The following is a 7,361-nucleotide window of genomic DNA, read 5'->3' as shown; positions in this document are numbered from 1 at the left end:
GATGAAGAAGGCACTGAACGACCAGTTAGCTACTTCTCCAAAAAATTGAACGCATACCAGAAGAAGTACTCCACAATTGAGAAGGAGGCTCTCAGTCTCATCCTTGCCCTCCAGCAATACGAAGTGTACTTGACAAATAGCAAAGGGGAGATCACGGTCTATACTGACCACAACCCCTTGGTTTTTTTAGACCGGTTCAAAATGAAGAACAACAGGTTGTTCAGATGGAGCATGATGACGCAGCCATATGCACTCAAAATCAAACATGTGGCAGGCAAAAACAATGTAATTGCCGACGCTCTGTCAAGAGTGTAACATGAAGAGAGTATCAAAGGTGAAAAGTTTTCACCGCATATCATTTCCAGTGTATGTGTTTAGCATATTCATTAATGTGTGCAAAACAGTTTGATATGATTGTATAAGCTCCGAGAATCCAAGCAATATCATTGTAAATAGTATCCATGAAAAGAGAACATGGAATTAATACAGCTATCCCAAAAGGCATGTGATAGTATGTGATTATTGTTGCTTGACTTGGACTTTACCTCACATTCATTACAAATAATAATGAGAAATTGTGAAGGTAAAAGAAACCCTTGCTATGGCAAGGCTTTCTTTTTCCCATGGGGGATGGTGTCACAAATGTACACACTAGTAGTTATGGACATATGTATGATGTACTGTATGCATGGCTGTTTTAATGTGTATGTACACAGGTTGACCAGATTCATGGAGAACATTCTACATGGTATAGATATAGTACATACAGGCTGACCAGATCAGTGGAGAATTTTCTAGGTGGTATACAATGTAGTTATACAGTACATGCATGTAACAGGAAATACATTATAGCTCACTCAATCTAGAATGATTTCACCCATTCCAGAAAGTTCTGGGAAGTGCTTACATGTTTGGCTGAGGGAGGCACTGTCCCTGTAGCCCAATGTAATTGGTAGTTATTTTTGGTAATGATGTTTTGTACATAGTTAGGCAGTGAGTCATCCAGGTTTCCTGGAACTTAGACTGGCTAGTAGGTTGGAGAGAGTTATAGAATGTGCTAGAAGGGGTGAATAGATAGTATATAAGCTAGAGAAATTCTGCAGTAGGCAGAGTACCCAACACCTCTGCTCTGAGAGTTACGTCACTTCTGGCTCTGAAGCGACTTGTTATAGTCAGTCCTGTGTTACCTGCTGACCTGTTATGTTTGTGGAGATAAGGCCTGGGAGACATTTTGCCTGCAGAGAATTAATGTGCCTTCATTGGAGATAGACTCCATGTTTTTATGTCAATGGACATTGCTACGGCAAAGCTGTGACGGGCTGGATTCCTAGCTGGACAATATAAAGTGAATCATCATTCAACGCATCGACTGGACGTGGTCGTTGGATTCTGCGCATTTCGCTGGGAACAGTATACTGTGGAGCTATTGTGGACATATACCCTGGATTTATAACGCGGACTATTGTAACCTGTGCCTCTGGATTTACGTCGAAGGAATCATTAATCGGTGCATCACGGATCATTCATTTGTGCATCAAGCATCGTATCTGGACACTTTCAAAGGATTACTTAATACGTGTAAGTGATTCCACTACCGATTTATAACTGTTTCTATTGATCATTGTACTGATGTGACGCCGATTACCAGTCTGTACCAACAATATCACTGTTAATAAACCGCCTGAACATCAGTTGATTGTTTCTTTTGTGCGATCATTCTCAGAGTGATTTTGGTCGTAACACCAAGAAATTTGTGCTTTATCCAAATATATAAACTGTTGTTGTTAAACCACAGCATGATGCATTTCTGGGAGATTTCCCCTTTTCCTGTAATCCTACTATATGATGATATGCTCTAGAACATACATGCAAGCTTGTATGCACATGATCGAGAGAATACACACGTGTTAAAGTGGAGATAAGCGTATGTGCACATGCATATTTATGACAATGAACACAATAGAATTCCACAGAAAATTTTGAATTTCAATAGGTCTGTCAACACATTCAGATTTTATTTTATATATTTATGACATACAATACAGCATGAAAAATATTTGATGGTTACATCAGGCCTACTGAGATACAATGTATAACAGATGTAATAACATTGCATATTATTTACATAGACACACAGTCATAGATACTGAGTACGAAGTTGTGTCAAGGACATGTACCATGTCAGGGTTAAAGAAAATAGATTTCAAAAAATGTTCATCAAATATGATAATCAACATTTACACTGTAGGAACCGGTTTATAGTTATATGTGTATTAATTACCATGCATTGCACATTCCAAAGAAAACATCAAAGGAAGCAGATTGTCATGTCTTTAATACTACATAGGAATAGTGTACGTTGGGATTGAATATGGCTCTCACCTTTCTTCTTTTTTTTTCTTTTTTTTTGGAGGGGGGGGGGCTACTTTCATTCCCCTCCCCCTCCGTTGGTAAAGCACACTGTATACACATAGCCTATTAACTAGACACACTACATCTTACCTACACGATTTTGTACATGTAGAACTGATGGTTACGAAGGCTTAACATGACAGCAAGTTACAGTCACTCATGGTAAGAATCCCTTTATAGCTTGATGACATAAAGATCTTCCTACAAGAGAGATAATTTAAGGGTATTTGGAATATTCTGATAACTATTTGCTGCAGTTCTGGTGATTTTAATGTGCACGGATGCTACAAGAGACATCGTAGTAGCTCAGCTTGAAATCACATCTTTTCGTGCTGCACATGCATGATCTTTCTTTTGACCAATCAACGTTTAGTAAATCATGTTTGTCAAGAGAAGGCATGGCTTAGGAGCCTTTACTGGCCCAAAGACAGGGTTTGCCCCTGGATATGTAGACCCTGGATAGCCCATAATGTAAGCAAGGAAACCCACCACATCATGAGTATAAAAGGAGGAGCAGAAGATGAAATTTTTACCATTTTCCAGCTGATACCTCCTTCCAGAGTTGTCTCCCCCTCCCCCTTACAGTTTTCAGCTACTGCTTACAAAGTATAGTATTCAAGACTTCGATAGGTTGTCACCAAACATTGTTTAACATGATACAGTCAAACCTGTCTATAGCGGCCACCCAAGGGATACGGGAAAAGTGGCCGTTGTAGACAGGTGGCCGCTATAGACAGGTAATCCAACTTTGTGTGCATTGCCTACATACAACATGTATCATTGTTGTATACATGTACATCTATAAAATTAATACTTACATGTACATGTATGTGTGTACGTATGCACACGTGTGTATCATGCATAGAACAATGCCGGTGTTTATGAAATTGTTGCACAGTAGTATACATGTAGCATGTGCACAGTCATGAAGAAAGCTTAACACTAGTGCATTATTGTGACTGAATAAGTGATGAATGCAGCGGTAGCGATCACTGAACGTTGCCTAGGAATGATTGGCACGGCTAAAATGTAGAAAAACACGCTGAACTATCGGCTCGGCTACGGCTCCATCGGGTTTTTGGCCGCTATAGACAGGTTGAAATCTACCGCGGGAAACAAAATTTGTGGCCGCTGGCCGCGTTAGACAGGTGGCCGCTATACACAGGGTCTTTAACATGGCTTTTCTCTCGGGGGGATTTTTCAGTGGCCGCTGTAGACAGGTGGCCGCTATAGAGAGGTGGCCGCTAAGGCAGGTTTGACTGTACTTGTAAGTTTAATTGTCTAGATTAGATGTCAGAGGTCTCGATAACCTATAAGATGAGGATATTTTATATTTCTGGTCTTGATGACCTTGGAAGAAAGTTTATAGTTATTGATGCTACATAGAGGACTTGATGGCCTTGATCTTGAACTGGTAATGATGTCTCATATTTTGTCTCTAATGTTTCAAATCCTTTCTTGTGTCAACATGATAGGATGTTATTAGTAAGTGGAGAAAGATAGATTGATATACATGTATGATACATCGTTACCGTGTTTCAGTACGATGCTATGGAATGATGTTTTTCTTTTACTGTCACATGTGATGAGATTTCCAAGGCCAGAGTGAGTTTTGATGTGCTTTAATACCGGTCTTACAACTCAAGAACTTTACGCTAAATTGAACATGGTTCAGGTTAAATTGGCAGGAAGACCAACTGTCAATGGTAAATGTGTTTTTAAGGTCCATACTCACACCGAGGAGGTCACAAGACAACTATAGAAAGTTTAATGAGCGCATTAGTAGAGAAAGCAAAGAAGCACAAAATATCCAACTTTTATATTTTATTCACACTTTTATTGTCAACAGCACAGTGAAATGAAATAAATGAAATGAAATGAAAAACCATGTGGAGGCATAGGCATTGGTGGGATTGGGGAGTGATGTAAATATACTTTTCTTTTGGCAGTGTACCATTAAATATGAATTCTTAAGATTATGGTCAACCATGTAGATTATTTTTACTAGAAATAGACTTTACAAACTGTACCCGGTACTCATTACTTGTCAATTGAAAATATGGCAAAGATAGGCTATGACTAAGAAGGGTCAGTGATACATTAGCCAACACTCCCCCACACCCCCCCCCCCCCCTTTAAAGTACTCAATGTGGCATGTATATATTGACGTTTGCATTTAGCCACAGTAGATATACATTAACATATTCATGCATTTTGTTTGCCATTGCCATGGCTGAGTATTCGTATGATGCATTGGTGTTTACACATTTTGGCAGACTCTTGCAATTTGTCGAGGAAGATAGACAGAGATGACGACTGTCTTTTCAACATTCCTGATGAGAATTATGTTTTGACTGCTTGCTTACCTTTTCACTAAATATTAGTTAACACAACTTGCAGCAAATTACATAAAGTTTAATCGTCATTTGCATTATCAGCCATCATTGGACAGAAGTAACACATAATGCTTTTTATGTCTGAGGAATGTGAATTGACTGTTTTGACAGAACTGAGTTTTTCTGTATTATTAATGATCTTCCTTTAATGGATTCTTCAGCCTTCTTCTTTGACATCATTATCTATATTTTAGTCTTCTTTGCAATCATCTTCAGGGTTCCTCTACACTGTGCAGTACCTTGTAGTATATAATAAGCTCGCATATCAATTGTACATTGTAATGTGAGAGGAAGCACTTGTATTATGTAATTCCAATCACTAGTGTATATAGGGAGTACTTCAATCAGTACAGTAGTACAGATCCACTTTCTATGACTTCAAATTATGACAATGTATGTGCCATATTTATGATACAAGTTTCTTACTTCTGTTGCTTACAATTTTCATACATAATAGAAGTGAGATACCGTATATCCAAAAGGCAAAGAGAGAGTGATTGCCTATGCTAGTAGAACTCTCAATAAAGCTGAGCAGAATTACTGTGTTAGAAAGAACTACTAGCAATAGTTGTATTCCTCAAGCACTTTTTACATTTCTTGTATGGCCAACCCATCACTGTAAAAACTGAGAGGTCTTGATAACCTTATTCATGAACTATTAATGATATCTCATTTTTTCTCTATAATGTTTCACATCCTGTACGAGTCTTTCCAGTCAAGACTTTAGTTTGGATGTTATATTAGTGAATTAGCGGAGCTGGATAGATAGAATACATATATTGTGATGAATACCCCCTCTCCTTCATCTTATTTCTAAGTGCAGACTTAAAGCTTTATTTAGAACTACATTTGTATTACACATATTACACATTGTAGAGATCCATAATGCCATAGTTCATAGTATGTGCATGGGACTATGTGGCGACTGTGTAGCAAGACCTAACTTATCAAAGACCATAAGTTCAAAAGGACAGGAGAGTGTGAATCTGCATTTGATGACTTGAAGTAGAGATTAACTACAGCTCCTATTTTGGCTTATCCTCAGCTTGGTCAGTCAGGCCCAGGCGCAGAAAACTGCGCCTCCCACCAGGCGCAGAAAACTGCTACTTTGGGGTTATCCGCCCGAGCGCCGAGCAAGTGTGCCCGCTACAATTGATTCTCGTAGTTTCTGCAAACAGTGGGTTTCATTGATACCGTCTGTGTGTTTTTTCCCCTAGAAAAGGATTCCTATGCAAGATTAGGTATTTGGCTTACTACAGATGAAAAATCAGAAAAGTGTCAGGGTTCAAATTTTGCTACAAAATTAGTATCGATTTGATGTCTTCATCACCAAAATTTTCCCCATGCCTTTTACACTATGAGCATCGCGTTGCATGATGGGTATTGTCATTATAACATTCATGATAGCAGAATTTGGCTCTTTTCGACAGGCGCAGTTTTCTGCGCCTGTGCCTGACTGTTGGTGTTGAGTTTGTGTGTTAGACACAGATGCAAGCAAGTTTGGTATTGGAGGAGTCTTTCACAGGAACAACAAGGCAAAGAGAGATTGCCTATCAAGATGCCAGTAGAGCTCTCAATAAAGCTGAGCAGAATTAGTGTTACAAGAAGATAACTACAAGCAATAGAGTCTAGTTGTATTCCTCAAGCACTTTCGACATTACTCGTACGGCCAACTCGTCACTGTAAGAACTGAAAGAGGTCTTGGTAACCTTATTCATGAACTATTATTCATGTCTCATTTTGTCTCTATAATGTTTCACATCCTTTTAATATGAGTCCCTCCTGTCAAGACTTTAGTTTGGATGATATTAGTGAATAAGTGGAGTTGGATATAGATAGAATATATATTGTGATGAATAATCCCCCCCCCCCTTCATTTTATTTCTAAGTGCAGACTTAAAACTTTATTAAGAACTATATACCCGGTATGCGTTAATGATCCACATACATTACAAATTGTAGGGATCGATAACGCCATAGATTATTGTAGGGATCGATAACGCCATAGATTATAGTATGTTGGACTATGAGGCGACTGTGCAGAAAAAGACCTATCTTATCACACAGATTACACTTGCAAACAGTACCTGTTCCTGTAGCCAGTCAAGCTGAGAGGTACTCGTAATTCTAAATTCCCATAATTTACTGTTTTTGATGAATACCCTGATTATAAGCCCGATTTATAGTCAGAATTCCAACTGTCCTGTTTATGGTTTGCGGGTTCCCCATGTAGTAGATGAGTAACCTATTAGTTTTTCTGGTTACATTGAACGTGGACATAGAAGGCGAAGTATAGTAAAGAGCATAATTACGGGACTTTCAGCCAATGAGCGGCAAGGGCCGGCCCTTTATATAACCGATGGGAAGCTCAATTTGTCACTTTGTGGCGAATCTTCGCATGCACAACAATGATCAACAGTATACTCTCAACAGCTTTCATTCATCCATAGTTCCCATCTTGCAGCCACCCTAAGTCTATCTGTTTTTTTTTTTTAATGCTTTGTATACAGCTTAGGAATATGTCAGTCTACTGACGTATCTGGTTTTGATAAG

The sequence above is a fragment of the Diadema antillarum genome, unplaced genomic scaffold (assembly GCF_040938485.1).
Source record: "Diadema antillarum isolate AM-2024a unplaced genomic scaffold, OU_Dant_1.0 scf00000109, whole genome shotgun sequence".
Taxonomy (NCBI): domain Eukaryota; kingdom Metazoa; phylum Echinodermata; class Echinoidea; order Diadematoida; family Diadematidae; genus Diadema; species Diadema antillarum.
Note: the sequence above shows the minus strand (reverse complement) of the source record.